This window comes from Miscanthus floridulus, chromosome 18 (assembly GCF_019320115.1).
Source record: "Miscanthus floridulus cultivar M001 chromosome 18, ASM1932011v1, whole genome shotgun sequence".
NCBI lineage: Eukaryota > Viridiplantae > Streptophyta > Magnoliopsida > Poales > Poaceae > Miscanthus > Miscanthus floridulus.
Genome location: NC_089597.1, coordinates 93,452,369 through 93,472,988, shown reverse-complemented (window position 1 = coordinate 93,472,988; position 20,620 = coordinate 93,452,369). Strand labels below are relative to the sequence as shown.

The 20,620-nt window shown below is 43.4% G+C and overlaps 1 long non-coding RNA gene across 1 annotated transcript; it reads left to right on the top strand.

Moving 5' to 3' along the window:
* The first annotated feature begins 18,927 nt into the window (after positions 1-18,927).
* Positions 18,928-20,620, top strand: LOC136523097 (uncharacterized). The gene is made up of 4 exons (XR_010776094.1): positions 18,928-19,317; positions 19,622-20,190; positions 20,287-20,354; positions 20,467-20,620. It is a non-coding gene; the product is annotated as an uncharacterized lncRNA (long non-coding RNA).

The following is a 20,620-nucleotide window of genomic DNA, read 5'->3' as shown; positions in this document are numbered from 1 at the left end:
TCTGGACAAGGAGGTCTATATAATGCAGCAATTGGTTCCAACCAATTCCTATACTTAATGCATCATCAACAAATAAAAGATACTCAATGTATTTGTAAAAACATGGGAGGCTTAATATGCTCCGGGGCTTGCCTTTCAGGAAAGAGGAAGGCTGGTGGTCAGGGCACTCGGGCAACTCCTCCGTGGTGGCTGCTTCATCGGCTTCCTGCACCTCGGGCTCCTCCTCCTTGTTGGCTCCCTCGAACTCCAGCAACATCACTCCCTCCGGCACACCTATTGCATGAATGCGCAAGATAAATATCATGGATGCACATGAACGAAGTCAGGGATGCTCGGGGAATGCACAATGCTCACTGTAGTCCGCATATTCCAACTTAAGATCTATTCAAATCACTTTACTAACCAAGTTTATACAACCTAATGTATAATTGCTCATCTTCAATTAATGACCTAGCACCTGCACCTAAGCATGTTCTCAAGTTAGGCTAGCCCTTATACAATCAACGAGAACATTGCAACAAGCATACACTTAAGCATTTGTATTTCAGCAAAATGGAGACTATATAATAGTACAGTAAACTGACCATAACAGGAGATTTAGAAATCCAAATGACATGCAATAAGACAATTTGGAAAGCTTATGAAATTGTCTACAATTCATTTTTAGACCTCAAAGCCTGATTCCAACCGTTACCAGGTTGAATTCTTTAATCAATAGAACTCTGTCCTCACAAGACAGAGAGTAGGTAAAACTGGAATCTAACTTTAAACAGCTGTAGTTCCTAAACTAATGGGCCAAATGCCATCAAATTTTGACAGGAGCTAGATACATAGATTATCTACAACTTTTGTATTCATCACATTCACAGCAAACCAAATTATCATAGGGAACTTTATAAAGTCCCCAGATCTGTCCAGAAGGACATAATGTAAACAAAATAATTATTAACTTATGATGTAAACACATAATTGGATAAAACTAACTCTACTCACTTATTACACATATCACAAGAACACCAGAAAGTAGGATGTTCATCACCAAAACATTTCTTTTAATGCCTTTCTTAATTTATTTAATTAATTAGAGGAAATGATAAACATGTATGAAAATTACACCATTAAATCTACAAAAATTACAGTAGATACTACATGCTCTAACTAGACCACTATAAAAATTTCACACCATTTGAGCAATATAACACCTACACAAAAATGATAAGACATAGTGGCTTAAAATAACATAATTAGGAAACCTTAGTGAAAAGTGTCAAGCAACAGATTTCATATTTTTCCTAGCATCATTAAGGTACTAGGATACTACCCACAAAGTTTCATGGTCATAGGATTCTTAGATAATTTACAAAAATTTACACAAGTATCAATCAATGATAAAAACCATACATGCAATGACTCTCAAATTTTTACCAGAGCTTCTACTAACCAAGAATAGCTTACCCACAAAATGTCATAATTTTTGGATCACAGAAACTCAAGCTATAATTTAAACAAGTTTGCATGCATTTAAAAACACATTTCAAGTTCCTATTTAATTCATCCAAAATTTCTACTTCATGTGCTCATGTCATATTTTTCTTAAATACTAGACTTCACTATGATTCTACCAAAATTTGAATCACACCATTTGGATCTACACATTTGGAGTTACAAAATTCACAAAACAGCATCCAAATAGGAATTAAATGAACTGGCTTTTGAATTTGTAGTCACTGACGCGTGGGACCCGTGTGTCAGCAGGGCCCGCTGGTCAGTGAGACGGAATAGGGGAGACGGCAAGTGACGGCGCGGCGCTGCTCTAGCTCACCGACGGCGAGGACTTCGGCGACACCGAGGACACCTACGTGATCTACGTGACGCGGTGAGTCGATTGGTACTACCGGCAAGACCCAAGGTTCATCGGAGGTGGCTCGTCGCCGGTGAAGGCGGCATGGCAGAGCTCCGGTGCGAGGCGCCAACGACGGCGAGCCCCCGCTGTCTCATCCGAGCTCGATATGAGCTCCATGAGGTCACTGTGGAGCTATCCAAGCATAGAGAGGAGGACGAGGAGGTCTCGGTGGTGGGTGGCCACGGTGAGCTCCGCTCCGGCGAGGCGCGGCCATGGAGACGGTGGCGGAAAAATGGCCAATGGCCCACACCTAAGGCACCGATGGCTTGGCTATACGGTCGATGAGGTAGAGGAGGACATGGTAGAGCTATGATAGAGCTGGCGGTCGCATTTTTGCGGTGGCGAGCGAGCTAGGCGATGGCGCGGCTTGCTCGGCAATGGCGGAGCGGCGGTGCTCTGTTGCTGCGTGTGGTGGAGACGAAGGAAATGAAAATTGGACTGGCGAGCTGGTCGGGCAGGCGGGTGGGGGGTTCAAGTCATGGCCTGCAATGCCAGGACGACCGTGGCGCATGGCTGCATGGTCAGGCGGCCGGCGACGAGTGTCCTCCATGCAGCCAACGATTTCTGAAATCGGTCAGGCACTGTAGCACGCCATTCAGTTACCCTTTGACGCCTGACAGAGCATCTTCATTGTTTTGAAACGACTAAGCCATTGATCATTAGCGAAAACTGTGTACATGAAAGTTGTAGCCCTACCATTCGTCTTCAACTTCTATTAAAGGATCATAGTCTAATTCACCACGAATCAGGAGTTACATCAATCCAAAGTCGGCTCAAATAAACTAAAATTGCATTTTAGACTTAGAAATTTTTCTAAGTGTTGAATCAGCCCTCAACACTGACTTGTGGGCCCTTTTTGAGCATGTTGTGCACATTTTCATGGCTTGGCTTCTAAACAAAGTTTGTTCCTTATAAAATTTGCTACAACTTTGCTTTAGGTTTCTCAGACATGCAAACACTCTAAGGTACATTTTTTAAATAGTCAAACAAAAGAGTTCAGGAGTCAAAACAAGTCAAACCACTATTTGAAATCATAATTAGGCAACATGATCAATATGAACAATGTTCCAAATGACATTCTAAGTGTCACTAAGTTGTTCAAGAGAATTATTAGCCACACCACACATTGGTCACACAAGAATCAAGCATTGTATGTACTGAAACAATGAAAAACACATGAAATGTTACATTTGTTTCATAGTCATGTTTCACATGTTTCCCAATCTTGTTGCATGGTACTAACTAGCTTTGTTTCACTAAAGTGAGTTGCACATGTTGCACTTAAGTGTTGCACACTATTCATTTCATAAAAGAAACAACACACATGAAATATAATGATATGTTGCAATGTTTCAACAACATGTTTCAGGCAATACAAGCTCATGAATGGATGAATGATGCTCATGTTCATGAAATGCAAGTGCAAATGTGGAAGCCAAACACCTGGGGTGTTACAGCCCTCCCCCCTTATAAAAATCTCGTCCTGAAATTTGAAAAGCGTACCATTGTTGATAGAATTCCTTATAACCATCCCTCAAATAATCTTCTCTTTCCCACGTTGCATCGCGTTCACTACCTTGATTACTCCACATGACTTTGTAAAACTTGACCACCTGACTCCGAGTCACTCGCTCATGAGTGTCAATCACTCGGACCGGCTTTTCTTCAAAGGTCAAATCTGATTTTAACTCGATATCCCCCAGTGGAACTCTCTCTTCAGGGACGCGAAGACATTTCTTCAATTGGGATACATGAAAGACATTGAAGATAGCACTCATCTCAGGAGGTAATTGAATCTTGTATGCCACCTTACCACTTTGTCCAATGATTTCAAACGGACCAACATATCTCAGCGCAAGCTTTCGCTTCACACCAAAGCGTTGGACGCTCTTCATAGGTGAGACTTTCAGATAAACGAAGTCTCCAACTTCAAACTCAATAGGTTTTCTTCATCGATCAGCATAACTCTTCTGCCTAGCTTGAGCTACGGCCATGTGGGTTTGGATAGTACGGACTTGTTCTTTAGCTTCTTGAACAAAATCAATTCCATAATATCTCCTTTCGCCGGCCTCTACCCAATTCAACGGGGTTCTACACTTTCGGTCATACAAAGCTTCAAACGATGCCATCTTGATGCTCTCTTGATAACTATTATTGTACGAGAATTCAGCTAGGGGCAACCATTTTTCCCATGAGCCCTTAGCCGAGATGACACATGCTCTCAACATATCTTCTAAGATTTGATTCACTCGTTCAGTTTGCCCATTGGTTTGCAAATGATGGGCAAAACTTCTTACTAACTTAGTTCCTAATAATCCGTGTAAGTGCTCCCAAAAGCGAGCAGTGAACTATGGTCCTCTATCCGAGACAATAGTATGAGGGATCCCATAAAGTCGGACTATCTGATTAAAATACAACTCCGCATAGTCAGTTGCACGAAAGTCTATGCGGACAGGAATGAAGTGTGCAAACTTGGTCAGACGGTCTACAATCACCCAAATGGAGTTAAAATTCCTCTGAGTAGTAGGGAGTCCAACAATAAAATCCATACTTATCTTCTCCCATTTCCAACCTGGAATAGAGAGTGGCTGAAGTAATCTAGCTTTCATGTGCACAGCCTTGACTCGACAACAAGTATCACACCTAGCCACATAAGCGGCTATCTCCTTCTTCATTTTGGTCCACCAAAATTGAGGCTTCAAATCATGATACATTTTGCTACTACCAGGATGAATAGATAATTTAGAGGAATGGGCTTCGGATATGATTTGATTTCTAAGTTCTCTATCCTTCGGAACTACCAACCTATCCTTTAACCATAACACGTCATTCTCATCCATCCGAAAATGTTTGGTTTCTTGCTCTTTCATCTTGCGCTTGATGTGGAACACACCTGGATCTATCTTTTGTAGCTCGATAATTTGACTTTGTAGAGTACAACTGACAGTGATGTTGTAAAGGACTGCAGGATGAAGGAGTTTTGACAAATGGACATCACTTTCAATCAAAGAGTGACAATGAGATTTCCTGCTTAAGGCATCTGCTACGACGTTTGCCTTGCCAGGGTGATAGTGCACTTGGAGGTTATAATCCTTGATTAACTCGAGCCATCTTCTCTGACGCATATTCAACTCTAGTTGAGTGAAGATGTACTTGAGACTTTTATGATTAGTGTAGATGTTGCACACATTGCCGAGTAAATAATGTCTCTAGGCCTTCAAAGCATGAACAACTGCAGCGAGTTCCAAGTCATGCATTGGATAATTCACTTCATGCTTCCAAAGTTGGCAAGAGGTATAAGCAATGACTCTACCCTCTTGCATAAGAACACCTCCTAAACCTATACCTGATGCATCACAGAACACATCAAAGGGTTTCTCAATATCCGATTGTGCCAAAACTGGAGCCGACATTAGGAGAGTCCACAGGGTGTGGAAAGCCGCATCACACTCGGAAGTCTAGACAAACTTCATGTCTTTTTGCAGCAACCGAGTCATCGGTTTGGCTATTTTAGAGAAATTCGGGATGAAGCAAAGATAATAGCCAGCCAATCCCAGAAAACTCCAAACCTCATGCACCGAGATTGGGGCCTTCCAGTTCAACACTTCTTGCACCTTGGTGGGATCAACCATAATTCCACCATCGGACAACACGTGTCCAAGAAAAGGTACCTCACGAAGCCAAAATTCACATTTGCTAAACTTTGCATAAAGTTGGTGTTCTCGCAATCTAGTGAGAACCACTCGCAAATGTTCAACATGGTCTTCTTTGTTCTCCGAATAAACCAGGATATCATCTATAAATACCACCACAAACTTGTCCAACTCGGGCATAAACACCAAATTCATCAGATACATAAAATGTGCAGGGGCATTGGTCAATCCAAAAGACATAACAAGGTACTCATATAGACCATATCTTGTAGAGAATGTAGTTTTTGGGACATCCTCAAGCCAAATTTTGATTTGATGATAACCAGATCTCAAATCAATCTTAGAAAAGACTTTTGCTTTAGACAACTGATCAAATAAGATATCTATGCGTGGTAGAGGGTACTTATTCTTGATTGTAACTGCATTCAAGGGTCTATAATCTACACACATGCGTAGAGATTGATCCTTCTTCTTCATAAAGATAGCTGGGAACCCCCACGGAGATGAACTAGGATGGATAAGGCCTTTCTTTAGAAGTTCATTCAACTGGGTCTTAAGTTCGGCTAGTTCATTAGGAGGCATCCTATATGGCCTTCTAGAGATGGGCGTTGTACTAGGAAGCAACTCTATCTTGAACTCCACTTCTCGATCCGGGGGCAATCCAGGCAAATCATCAGGAAAAACATCCAGAAAGTCACACACAACAGGGATATCTACCAAAGACTTTGCTTGCACCGCATTAGTCGTGCAAGAAAGATTGATGTCCCTAGGTAGCTGTACTAGAAAAACCCTCCTGATTACCCAAATCTCTGAGCATGACTACTCTAGTCGATGTATCAATAAGCACTCCATGACTGCTCATCCAGTTCATTCCCAATATCACATCGATACCTAGCCCTAGCAAAACTACCAGATCAACCTAATAACTTCGCCCCTCTATCTCAAATTGTACGTCCCCAACTACAAGCTTGGTTGGGATAACACCACTGGCAGCCCTAATGCAATAACCCTCACCCTCAACAGTGTATGTTTTCTGTATAAACTTGGATGCAAATACTGGACTAATAAAGGAATGCGAAGCACCTGAATCAAATAGTACAACTATGGGGTGTTGATCAATTAGAAACTTACCAGCAGTTACCACCTCTCCTGAAGGAATATCAGTAATATTATTATGGTTCACCTACCCCTGATGGCCACCTTGGTAGTTATTTTTCTTAGGGTAAGGACACTTCCTCGACCAGTGGCCTGGCTTGTTGTAGTTCCAGCATGGCATATTGCTTGGCGGAACATTGGAACTGCCCTGACTGGTAGTGCCCTTGGGTAGAGCAACTGTAAACGCCTTGCGGAACCTAGTCTTGCCTGGATTTTTCTTCTACGGTGGGCGGAATTTAGCAGCTGATACGGGAGGGCGGAATGGAGCCTTCTGTGTGACTGGAGCCTTGGATTGTGAGGCACCCGCCTCATAGGCCCTCTTACGACTTTTCAAAGCAGCATACACAGCATTGTTGTTCTCTTGCGATAAAGCATCACTCATAAACTCATTAAAATGAGCACACTTGCAATTTCCTATGGTCTTCATCAATTTGGGGCTAAGTCCCTGCTTAAAACTAGCAATCTTTTTGGCATCGGTGTCCACAAATTCAGTAGCATACCTTGCAAGGTTATTGAAAGCCTGCAGGTATTCATTCAAGCTCTTGTTCCCTTGGGTCAGCATCATGAACTCTGTATGCTTGATTGCCATGAGACCAGGAGGAATGTAATTTCCCCTAAAAGCAGACTTATACTGATCCCAAGTGATTTGGGCATTAGCGGGCATCGTGGACCGATGATGACTCTACCAAATGCTAGCTGGCCCATGCAGTTGGTGAGATGCATACTTAGTCTTCAACACCTCAGTCAGCCTCCTTGAAGATCGAGGGTTTCATGTCAAGAATATCTTTGAAATCACTGTATTGATTTGGTTCCAGTCCTTGACGTGCACCACGACCATCACGATTCGCAATCGTACGGAGAGCCTCAGCCATAGTGCGCTGTCCTTCCACAAGGATTTCCATTAATTCCATTGGCGTGGGTGGTGGTGGTGGTGGAAGGTCATCGTCATCACCAGCCGCACTAGTGGAACGAGTATGAGGCATTTGCAACCATGCGCAACCAGTAATTATTGATGATGTTAGCACATTGGAGAGGAACAATGTAATTATGCCAAACTGAATTTACTGGAGAGAATGAAAACTTCATACAGTAAACAGAGGCAATAATTTATTCTACAATCACCACATCATCAATTAGATTACTAGCACCATACGCAGTGCATTCCAACATGACAAGTTTTAAACTTAACCATCAAGGTACGCATCCCGAAGGGAGCAAATTAAAGTACATTACATGCCGAGTTTGAATTGAAAAGGTACATCGAACATCAGTCTTCGTACTTAAGTTCATTACATCAGTGACTGCAAAAGCTTAACTAGTGAGACTTGCTAACGAACTACTCATCGAAGTGATCGCTGTCCACATCGGAGACATCTTGGACTTCTTCTGGGTCTTCCTCTTCTTCTTCATCTGTAGGCTCAGCTGCATTGTCATCCATCTGCATGTCCTCTTCTTCTTCATCGGCCTCAATCACTTGAGGTCCACCCACATTTGGATACCTTGGTATGGGGACAGGAATAGGAAAAAGACGGTTGTGCAGTTGATGGTGCTCAACCTGAAGCTCTTCAAGCTGTTCTTGGAGTGCTTGCTCCCTTTGAAAGGTGTTGTGGTTAGCCAAAATCCAACCCCGACGTCTTTCTTCTGCTAACTCTAAAGCTGCATCTCTGTGACAGGTCACACGATCCAACTCTTGTGCAGCCTCATCTCTCTCAATAATGAGGTTCATCAGCTGGTTATGAAGCTCATCTCTCTCGCGTGTAGTTTGACCCCACTGCTGCAGGCGATAATTTGCAATACCGCAAATCTCATCAACTTCTTGCTGAGCTCTCCCACATGCATCTGCCCTATGGCGATACTTGCGGGCACGCAACCTAAACTTGTGCTGGGCTGCCATTGCCTTGACAGCTTCATCTAGCGCACTAGAAAGGGTGTTTTGCCTGACTCGACAAAGCTTCAAGACTGCCATCATAGCACTCATTCCAGCATTGTCACTCTGCACACATTCGCCATGACCTCGAACCAAGGCCTGGCCAACATCCTGAGTCCACTCAGCCTCAGTAGGAGCCACTCAGGGAATGGATGAAGCAGGTCCACCCACTAACTCATCCCCGAAGCTCTGTGCTACATCCATCAGCACATCAAGGGCAGCAACCTGAGTGGCTTCCCATGGGCTTCGTCCATCAGTCTCAATGCTCCACCCATACCACAACGGTCTTGTGGGGTTTTGCGGCACTATAAAGGTCATGACGTACCATGGTACATCTCCCAATGGTACCGCCTGCCTCCACGTGTAGCTGGGTGCCTCCGGGTACCCAACTGAATTGAGCACCCTCCAGAGCAAAGTGGGAGTACCGAACTGGTCTAAAAAGGTGCTGCTACCAGTAGGAAACACGGGCGTGGCCATCTGTATCAAAAAGGGATGCAACTCACGTGAGAGGATTATTTTGCTAAGAGTTTGCACTTAATACTTGGGATAAGCAATTATAAGGGAGGGAGTAATGCAATATGAATGACATGAGTGAATATGATGCATGCTCGTTCCGTATGTCCTCAAACCTAAGAAAATTCAAGTTTTAGCGGAATATACGGTGGCATACATACGTTCTCTCAATTAGCGGTAACTAGTCGATCTACATGGTGCGTTGTTAGCGTACCTGCAGAAAACTTCATTGCAGCCCAACCCAACAAGATATAATGCTAATAACACAAGTAGTAACTAAGATACTTTCCATATATACATCCCTAGATATATATACTTCGGTATCCAAACTACCCGACAGATGTACCCACAATTAAGTACCTTCACATATACATGTATGCAACATGTAAATACTCCAGTAACCACAACTAGCTCTCCCCTAGACCGACGGTTGGACGGTCATGCTCTCGCAACTCACACTTACCTTGGCGTAGAGGCAATTGATCCATACATTACCATTCAAACGAATGGCACCCATGCAATATCACGCCACATGGACGGCGAAATAGAAACAATCAATTTCCCCCAAGTTAGTAATTATATATAAGCCACCTAGAAGTCCTTAAGTGGGCTACAAGGGATGTGATCACCAGTACACCATAAAAATTTTGATTTTTGAACACTTATATATAACTATAAGTTGGAAAACCATTTTCACAACAAAAGCTTTTGTTTTAAATAGCCGTAAGACATGTTTAATGTTGAATCTAGCTCTAATGCCAGCTGTCATAGAACCGACCAATTTATAAGAGCACAAGTACAGAAACAATCGCCGAAACGATCAAATTCTCAAACTTGAGCCCATATAAACCCGGTAGTCAACTGAAATCTCGAAGGATTTCAAACCAACTTGCATACAACCAAGATCACAGTAATTCAACATAACATATCGTATGTTACAACGTTTCGTAGATGTTTGCAAATAGATTGCATCATCACAGAGTCATCGTTATTACAAAACAAGTCTTGTAAAGTACGCGGAAGCAAATAGTTTAACTTACACACTCGAGTTCAAATACAAATACTGGATCGCTGATCACAACCCACAAAAGCATTCAGATAAGAGAAACAGAGATCATGCCCATGATCTAGTCTTCATCACCCGCTGGGTGGAGACAATACTTACATAATCCATAATATAGAAGGTCATCTGCAACAAGAGAGAATAAACCCTGAGTACGAGAATGTACTCAGCTAGACTTACCCGTCGAAAACCAAAACAAATGACACCAAGGATTATGCATAGCTTAATTTAGTGGATCTGGCTGACACTTTCTTTTTGCGGAAAAGCATAAGTAATAATGATCAACTCTTAACCTGAACTAGCAGTGACTTTTAGCCATTAACCTGTCATCTATATTAGCACCTGTACTAAGCAACCATTTGATTAAGGTGCAAAGATTAATAACCATATCAGGTATAAATCATGGCAACATTATCATCATCATCCTTTTAACCATATCGTTAGATTAATTGAATCTACATTGCCGCTGCTCAGTCAAGTTCTCACTATCTGGGAGAGACGGCGATTCGAATCCATTCCTATCCAGCTGGAGGGGTATTCCTAACACAAACCCTGCTTCCCCTGTCAAGGTCGCAAACAAGTCACCGTTGGTACAATTCAGAAGTTGCGAGTCCGAACAGTGCCGCAAAATCAGAGAACCACTCTGCCATGAGTGCTCGATGACTTAACCCGCCCTTGGGCTTATGCCAATGGCTCCCTGCACATCCTTACTTCCATCCAGATTGCGGACCCCTGCTCGCATCCCCGGCCTAAATCGAGCTACTAGGCTTCGTGGTCGGAATGACTTATCTGGCCAGCTAAGTGTTAGGCTGCGTTCAACATGACATAAGGACGTACAACGTATCGGTCCTTAAATGACTCAGACGGAGTCACTATGTCCAAACCTACACAAGACTCCGCCCGGTCTTAATTCATTATTAACATGGTTCTTTTCCACGATAGCAAATATAGCCAACCGTGATCCACCTCATCCTAAAGCTCACAGGTGATTAGAAATCACCTGACTTCTACCGCACTAAACATGGCTAAGCATTTAACCCGTTCCTGAACTTAAATAGGGTTCCAGTGCGATGTCTAGACAAGGACGGATATATAATGCAGCAATTGGTTCCAACCAATTCCTATACTTAATGCATCATCTACGAATAAAAGATACTCAATGTATTTGTAAAAACATAGGAGGCTTAATATGCTCCGGGGCTTGCCTTTAAGGAAAGAGGAAGGCTGGTGGTCAGGGCACTCGGGCAACTACTCCGCGGCGGCTGCTTCGTCGGCTTCCTGCACCTCGGGCTCCTCCTCCTGGTTGGCTCCCTCGAACTCCAGCAACGTCACTCCCTCCGGCACACCTATTGCATGAATGCACAAGATAAATATCATGGATGCACTTGAACGAAGTCAGGGATGCTCGGGGAATGCACATGCTCACTGTAGTCCGCATATTCCAACTTAAGCTCTATTCAAATCACTTTACTTACCAAGTTTATACAACCTAATGTATAATTGCTCATCTTTAGTTAATGACCTAGCACCTGCACCTAAGCATGTCCTCAAGTTAGGCTAGCCCTTAAACAATCAACGAGAACATTACAACAAGCATACACTCAAGCATTTGTATTTCATCAAAATGGAGACTATATAATGGTACAGTAAACTGGCCATAACAGGAGATTTAGAAATCCAAATGACATGCAATAAGACAATTTGGAAAGCTTATGAAATTGTCTACAATTCATGTTTAGACCTCAAAGCCTGATTCCAACCTTTACCAGGTTGAATTCTTTAATCAACAGAACTCTGTCCTCACAAGACAGAGAGTAGGTAAAACTGGAACCTAACTTTAAACAGCTGTAGTTCCTAAACTAATGGGCCAAATGCCATCAAATTTTGATAGGAGGTAGATACATAGATTATCTACAACTTTTGTATTCATCACATTCACAGCAAACCAAATTATCATGGGGACATAATGTAAACAAAATAATTATTAACTTATGATGTAAATACATAATTGGACAAAACTAACTCTACTCACTTATTACACATATCACAAGAACACCAGAAAGTAGGGTGTTCATCACCAAAACATTTCTTTTAATACCTTTCTTAATTTATTTAATTAATTAGAGGAAATGATAAACATATATGAAAACTACACCATTACATCTACAAAAATTACAGTAGATACTACATCCTCTAATTAGACCACTATAAAAATTTCACACCATTTGAGCAAGTATAACAACCTACACAAAAATGATAAGACATAGTGGCTTAAAATGACATAATTAGGAAACCTTAGTGAAAAGTATTAAGCAACAGATTTCATATTTTCCAAGCATCCTTAAGGTACTAGGATACTACCCACAAAGTTTCATGGTCATAGGATTCCTAGATAATTTACAAAAATTTACACAAGTATCAATCAATGATAAAAGGAAAATCTATAACTCAAAAACCATACATGCAATGGCTCTCAAATTTTTACCAGAGCTTCTACTAACCAAGAATAGCTTACCCACAAAATGTCATAATTTTTGGATCACAGAAACTCAAGCTATAATTTAAACAAGTTTGCATACATTTAAAAACATATTTCAAGTTCCTATTTAATTCATCCAAACTTTCTACTTCATGTGCTCATGTCATATTTTTCTTAAATACTAGACTTCACTGTGATTCTACCAAAATTTGAATCACACCATTTGGATCTACACATTTGGATTTACAAAATTCACAAAACAGCATCCAAACAGGAATTCAATGAACTGGCTTTTGAATCTGTAGTCACTGACGCGTGGGACCCGTGTGTCAGCAGGGCCCGCTGGTCAGTGAGACGGAACAGGGGAGACGGCAAGCGACGGCACGGCGGTGGTCTAGCTCGCCGACGGTGAGGACTCTGGCGACACCGAGGACACCCACGTGATCTACGTGACGCGTTGAGTCGATTGGTGCTACCGGCAAGACCCAAGGTTCATCGAAGGTGGCTCGTCGCCGGTGAAGGCGGCACGGCAGAGCTCCGGCGCGAGGCGCCGACGACGGCAAGCCCCCGCTGTCTCATCCGAGCTCGGTATGAGCTCCACGAGGTCACTACGGACCTATCGAAGCATAGAGAGGAGGACGAGGAGGTCTCGGTGGTGGGTGGCCACGGTGAGCTCCGCTTCGGAGAGGCGCGGCCATGGAGACGGCGGCGAAAAAATGGCCAATCGCCCTCACCTAAGGCACGAATGGCTTGGCTAGACGGTCGACGAGGTAGAGGAGGACACGGCGGAGATGTGATAGAGCTGGCGGTCATGTTTTTGTGGCGGCGAGTGAGCTAGGCCATGGCGTGGCTTGCTCGGCAATGGCAGAGTGGCGGTGCTCTGTTGCTGCACGCGGTGGAGACGAAGGAAATGAAAATTGGACTGGCGAGCTGGTCGGGCAGGCGGGTGGGGGTTCAAGTCGTTGCCTGCAACGCCAGGACAGCCGCGGCGCGTGGCTGCGCTGTCAGGCAGCCGGCGATGAGTGTCCTCCACGCGGCCATCGATTTCTGAAATCGGTCAAGCACTGTAGCACGCCATTCAGTTACCCTTCGACGTCTGACAGAGCATCTTCATCGTTTTGAAACGACTAAGCCGTTGATCATTAGTGAAAACCGTGTACATGAAAGTTGTATCCCTACCATTCGTCTTCAACTTCTATTAAAGGATCATAGTCTAATTCACCATGAATCAAGAGTTACATCAATCCAAAGTCGGCTCAAATAAACTGAAATTGCATTTTAGACTTGGAAATTTTTCTAAGTGTTGAATCAGCCCTCAACACTGACTTGTGGGCCCTTTTTGAGAATGTTGTGCACATTTTCATGGCTTAGCTTCTAAACAAAGTTTGTTCCTTATAAAATTTGCTACAACTTTTCTTTAGGTTGCTCAGACATGCAAACACTCTAAGCTACATTTTTTAAACAGTCAAACAAAAGAGTTCAGGAGTCAAAACAAGTCAAACTACTATTTGAAATCATAATTAGGCAACATGATCAATATGAACAATGTTCCAAATGACATTCTAAGTGTCACTAAGTTATTCAAGAGAATTATTAGCCACACCACACATTGGTCACACAAGAATCAAGCATTGTATGTACTGAAACAATGAAAAACACATGAAATGTTACATTTGTTTCATAGTCATGTTTCACATGTTTCCTGATCTTGTTGCATGGTACTAACAAGCTTTGTTTCACTAAAGTGAGTTGCACTTGTTGCACTTAAGTGTTGCACCCTATTCATTTCATAAAAGAAACAACACACATGAAATATAACGATACGTTGCAATGTTTCAACAACATGTTTCAAGCAATACAAGCTCATGAATGGATGAATGATGCTCATGTTCATGAAATGCAAGTGCAAATGTTGAAGCCAAACACCTAGGGTGTTACAGGTGCCTTTGTGGCTCTACTAGTCCTGTTGCTTGCTTTGTTGTGGCGCCGCCAGAAAACCACGCCATCCGTCAGCAGCGCCCAATCCAACATCGTCGCCAGAGGTAGCAGCTCCAGCAAGAGTGGATGGACCACATCCGATGACCATGTCTCCACTCCTCCTTCTGACACCATCATAGAGGTTGAAGGGGGGCTAGTCTCTTCTTCTTCCTCTCTCTCCATAATTTCTTCTTTCCTCCACCCCTTCTTCTCGCTCACCCTACCCATCTTTCCATTGATGCACCAGTTGTAGGGGGGGCTGGAGCCCCCCTGTCCCCCCAGCTCCCCCTGTAGATCCACCCCTGACCGCAGTGATAGTGCTTCCACCAGCGTTGACAGGGATGTGAGCCCTTCTTCCACACCTTCTACTAGTACCATGGTCAGCGCCCACGTAGAGTTTATCTGATTGGTCTAAGTACATATCCGTGGTTGCTATCTCTATTTTGCTGTGACAATCTTAAAAGGGGTAATGATGCATGGGCCGGCCTGTATCTTTTTTAAAAAATATTAGCGTGTACAACTCATTACAAATAAATCATCTCTATTATTTCTATTATTTTACTATTGTTGTAACTGTTTACCTGATCAAGAGAAAAAAATAGTAATATGTGCTGGTTTGTAGCTGATTTGTTATGAGAGAAAAACACTGTACCATGGCTAATAAGCCCCGGCTGAAACGAACAAGCGAATAGGCTGATTAACAACACTACCACGAAAACAATTTCCCCAGTCGGGCGGGTTGTGAAGGCAATACCGTCTTGTGGAGATCATTTTCCCCAGTCCTCTGGTCGATTTGGATGTAAATTATGTTTTTTTATTCATGTATAGCGTGCAGTGTCATCTATCTAAATACAATGACGCATCGAGGGGGCGAGGGGGTGCTCCTCTATATATTGTGGCATCGTTTATCAGTAACATAAGCCACTCGCATTCAGGTACTCCCACGCTTTAGAGAATTGAAGGAGCGGGAGGCAACGATGGATAGCCATCCGTTTCTTAGTCTAACCCGGAATGAGATGAGCGTGATCATCGTGGTAGTAGCTGGCGCCTTCGTGGCTCTACTAGTCCTGTTGCTTTTGTTGTGGCGCCGCCAGAAAACCACGCCATCCATCAGCAGCGCCCAATCCAACATCGTCGCCAGAGGCAGCAGCTCCAGCAAGAGCGGATGGACCACATCTCATGACCACATCGCCACTCCTCCTTCTAACACCATTATAGAGGTTCCGGCGGTGGCCCAAGCGCATCACCACAGTCAGTGGCGGATGCAGAACAGGGTTGAAGGGGGGCTGGTCTCTTCTTCTTCCTCTCTCTCTCTCCATTTTCTTCTTTCCTCCACCTCTTCTTCTCGCTCACCCAACCCATATTTCCATTGATGCACCAGCTGTAGGGGGGGCTGGAGCCCCCCTGTCCCCCAGCCCCCCTGTAGATCTGGCCCTGACCGCAGTGATGGTGCTTCCACCAGCGTTGACAGGGACGTGAGCCCTTCTTCCACACCTTCTACCAGTACCATGGTCAGCGTCTGCGCAGAGTTTATCTGATTGGCCTAAGTACATATCCATGGTTGCTATCTCTATTTTGCTGTGACAATCTTAAAAGGGGTACTGATGCATGGGCCGGCCTGTATCTTTTTTTTTAAATATCAACATGTACAACTCATTATAAATAAATCATCTCTATTATTTCTATTATTTTGTTGTTGTTGTAACTGTTTACCCGATCGAGAGAAAAAAAATAGTAATATGTGCTGGTTTGTAGCTGATTTGTTGTGAGAGAAAAACACTATACCATGGCTAATAAGCCCCGGCTGAAACGAACAAGCGAATAGGCTGATTAACAACACTACCACGAAAACAATTTCCCCAGTTGAGCGGGTTGTGAAGGCAATACCGTCTTGTGGAGATCATTTTCCCCAGTCCTCTGGTCGATTTGGATGTAAATTATGTTTTTTTATTCATGTATAGCGTGCAGTGTCATCGATCTAAATACAATGACGCATCGAGGGGGCGACGGGGTGCTCCTCTATATATTGTGGCATCGTTTATCAGTAACATAAGCCACTCGCATTGAGGCACTCCCACGCTTTAGAGAACTGAAGGAGTGGGAGGCAACGATGGATAGCCATCCATTTCTTAGTCTAACCTGGAAGGTGACGATCGTGATCATCGTGGTAGTAGCTGGCGCCTTCGTGGCTCTACTAGTCCTGTTGCTTGCTTTGTTGTGGCGCCGCTAGAAAACCGCGCCATTTGTCAGCAGCGCCCAATCCAACATCGTCGCCAGAGGCAGCAGCTCCAGCAAGAGCGGATGGACCACATCCGATGACCACGTCGCCATTCCTCCTTCTGATGCCATCATAGAGCTTCCGGCGGTGGCCCAAGTGCATCACCGCAGTCAGTGGTGGATGCAGAATAGGATTGAAGGGGGCTGGTCTCTTCTTGTTCCTCTCTCTCCATTTTATTGTTTCCTCCACCTCTTCTTCTCGCTCACCCTACCCATATTTCCATTGATGCACCAGCTGTAGGGGGGCTGGAGCCCCCCATCCCCCAAGCCCCCCTGTAGATCCACCCTTCACCGCAGTGATGGTGCTTCCACCAGCGTTGACGGGGACGCGAGCCCTTCTTCCACACCTTCTATCCGTTCCAATGTCAGCACCCGCGCAGAGTTTATCTGATTAGTCTAAGTACATATCCGTGGTTGCTATCTCTATTTTGCTGTGACAATCTTAAAAGGGGTACTGATGCATGGGCCGGCCTGTATCTTTTTTTTTAATATCAACGTGTACAACTTATTATAAATAAATCATCTCTATTATTTCTATTATTTTGTTGTTGTTGTAATTGTTTACCCGATCAAGAGAAAAAATATTAATATGTGCTGGTTTGTAGCTGATTTGTTATGAGAGAAAAACATTGTACCATGACTAATAAGCCCTGTCTGAAATGAACAAGCGAACATGCTGATTAACAAGACTACCATGAAAACAATTTCCCCAGTCGGGCGGGTTGTGAAGGCAATACCGTCTTGTGGATATCATTTTCCCGGGTCCTCTTGTGGATTTGGATGTAAATTATCTTCTTTTTATTCATGTATAGCATGTAGTGTCATCTATCTAAATACAATGACACATCGAGGGGGCGAGGGGGTGCTCCTCTATATATTGTGGCATCGTTTATCAGTAACATAAGCCACTCGCATTCAGGCACTCCCACGCTTTGGAGAACTGAAGGAGCGGGAGGCAACGATGGATAGCCATCTGTTTCTTAGTCTAACCTGGAATGAGACGATCGTGATCATCGTGGTAGTAGCTGGCGCCTTCGTGGCTCTACTAGTCCTGTTGCTTGCTTTGTTGTGGCGCCGCCAGAAAACCGTGTCATCCGTCAGCAGCGCCCAATCCAACATCGTCGCTAGAGGCAGCAGCTCCAGCAAGAGCGGATGGACCACATCCGATGACCACGTCGCCACTCCTCCTTCTGACACCATCATAGAGGTTCCGGCTGTGGTCCAAGTGCATCACCATAGTAAGTGGTGGATGCAGAACAGGATTGAAGGGGGGCTGGTCTCTTCTTCTTCCTCTCTCTCTCCATTTTCTTCTTTCCTCCACCTCTTCTTCTCGCTCAACCTACCCATATTTCCATTGATGCACCAGCTATAGGGGGGCTGGAGCCCCCCTCCTGTCCCCCAGCCCCTGTAGATCCACCCCTGACCGCAGTGATGGTGCTTCCACGAGCATTGACAGGATACGAGCCCTTCTTCCACACCTTCTACCAATACCATGGTCAACGCCCGCGCAGAGTTTATCTGATTGGTCTAAGTACATATCCGTGGTTGTTATCTCTATTTTGCTGTGACAATCTTAAAAGGGGTACTGATGCATGGGCCGGCCTGCATTTGTTTTAAAAAATATCAACGTGTACAACTCATTATAAATAATCATCTCTATTATTTCTATTATTTTGCTGTTGTTGTAACTGTTTACCCGATCGAGAGAAAAAAATAGTAATATCTGCTCTTTTCACTGCAACACGAACACCCATCTATCAACGAATGCCTAGCAACAGAAATAAGGTCCGTTGCTATATGACATATCCCACGTCGCACACCGCGCCTGCTCCCCTAATAACTTCGTTTGCGCAGCCTGTGAACGTGGATAGTCCAACTGCCCCGTAGGGATTATCGTGATTAGGGATTAACCGTGCCTTCATCTACTCGAGGCGGCAGCCGCCCGCATACTCCTGGTGTCATCTGCCGATCCACACCATCCATCCTCCTCCTCTCTCCGATATCTTCCTCTGTGGGCAACTTCCTTCCCTGAACCACGTTCTTCAGATCCGGTGGCGGTGAGTATGCACAAGGAGGTGACGGGATCTGATGGAGGATATCACAGCCTCTGTCGTCTGATCCAACCTAGACCGAGCCTGCATCTCCCTGTGAGTTCGAGCATCAGGTATGATCTCTCCCTTCCTCTCGGTTTATAGGAAGATTATTGGTTCTATATTTTTTAATACATCACGTTGTTGCGATGTGACAATTTCTGGCACTGTGACCTGCTGTGGACAAGCTGAGAATGGCGGCAGCCATGCCAACCATAGCTACCTCGTCTCCCATATTGGACTCTGTCGGCAACATGACGTTGTTCCCCTGATCTACATGGTCACGTCCAATCTCCCCTTTTCTGATTCTTTTTTTTTATCAGCACAATAATCTGTCCAATCCTCCCCATTCTGATTCTTCTTTTACCAACACAACAATCTGTCCACTATGCTTTCGATAGAATGCTTCACAGAGATAAAAAAAAAGTTTCACTAATTTTTATGATATATGATAGTATGAATGTATGATACCCTGGAGATTATCAAACAAGTCATGTTACTAGGGAATCTGAGAAAAAAAATCAGTCAGAAGAAATTTACTTGTCTTCCGTATATCTGAACTCACTCAATTTGTTTGGTTCCAGTCTTCTTGTTTTTAGGCAACAAACTGGATGATACCCTTATGGAAAATCCAATAGGCAGGGTGAATAGTCCAGGAATCATATGATTACCACGTGAAGGTGTGGACAATGGAAGAAAAGGTTTCTGCTATACCATTTTTTGTTAAGTATACCAGTCTTCTTGTTTTTGCTATACAATTTTTTCTTAAAGTATTAAGAACCGCTGATTGATATTCCAAGTTGATATTTCTGTAAATCACTGTAATTTTGATGGATATGGTGTTTCTAGCTTGTTCTGACTCCTCAATAGATTCTGAAATTAAAATGTATTTGGTAATAATTCAGTTATGCTTACTAACGGATGATGCTATCTTTTTGAACTTGTGAAGACAAAGGTAAATCTTCTGAATTTTGTACTGTGATTTTGTGATATACAACTACCAGCTATGAGGTGGTGACTGAAGAAGAGATCTAGGAAGGTAAAGGTATCCCTTCTTCAAGTACGTACTAAAGTTCTCTGGCCATCTAAAAAATTTCCTGACTTTCTGATGACTAGTCAATCCCATGTACAGGAGGTGGATACCCTTGTTCAAGTACGTAAAGAAGAACAGATCTAGCACATCCACCAGTTTCAATTTATTTTTTCGTGGCTTTATTGGTTCTAATTAGCTCAGCTTCTTTTATTTCAGGGTTGTTGTGTCACTGTAGACAAAGGGTATTAATGAAACCTTAATTCTACAAGAGCTGCCAGGAACAGGTATACATACATTGGCTCAGTTATTTTCCTTCACCAAGATTTGTAAATTCATGGAAAAATCACATATTTTCCTAAACATGTTCTTAATGAAGCACTCTATATTTTCATGCAGGACAAATATATGATATTTTGGATGTTCAGATGATTGAAGGATCAAGAACAAGATTTCCCCTCAAGATTAGTTGTTTCGGAGTGGTGTTAACACTTGTGTACATTTATTTTTAGTATGGAACTTTATAGTTAGTCAATCATTGTATACAATTATA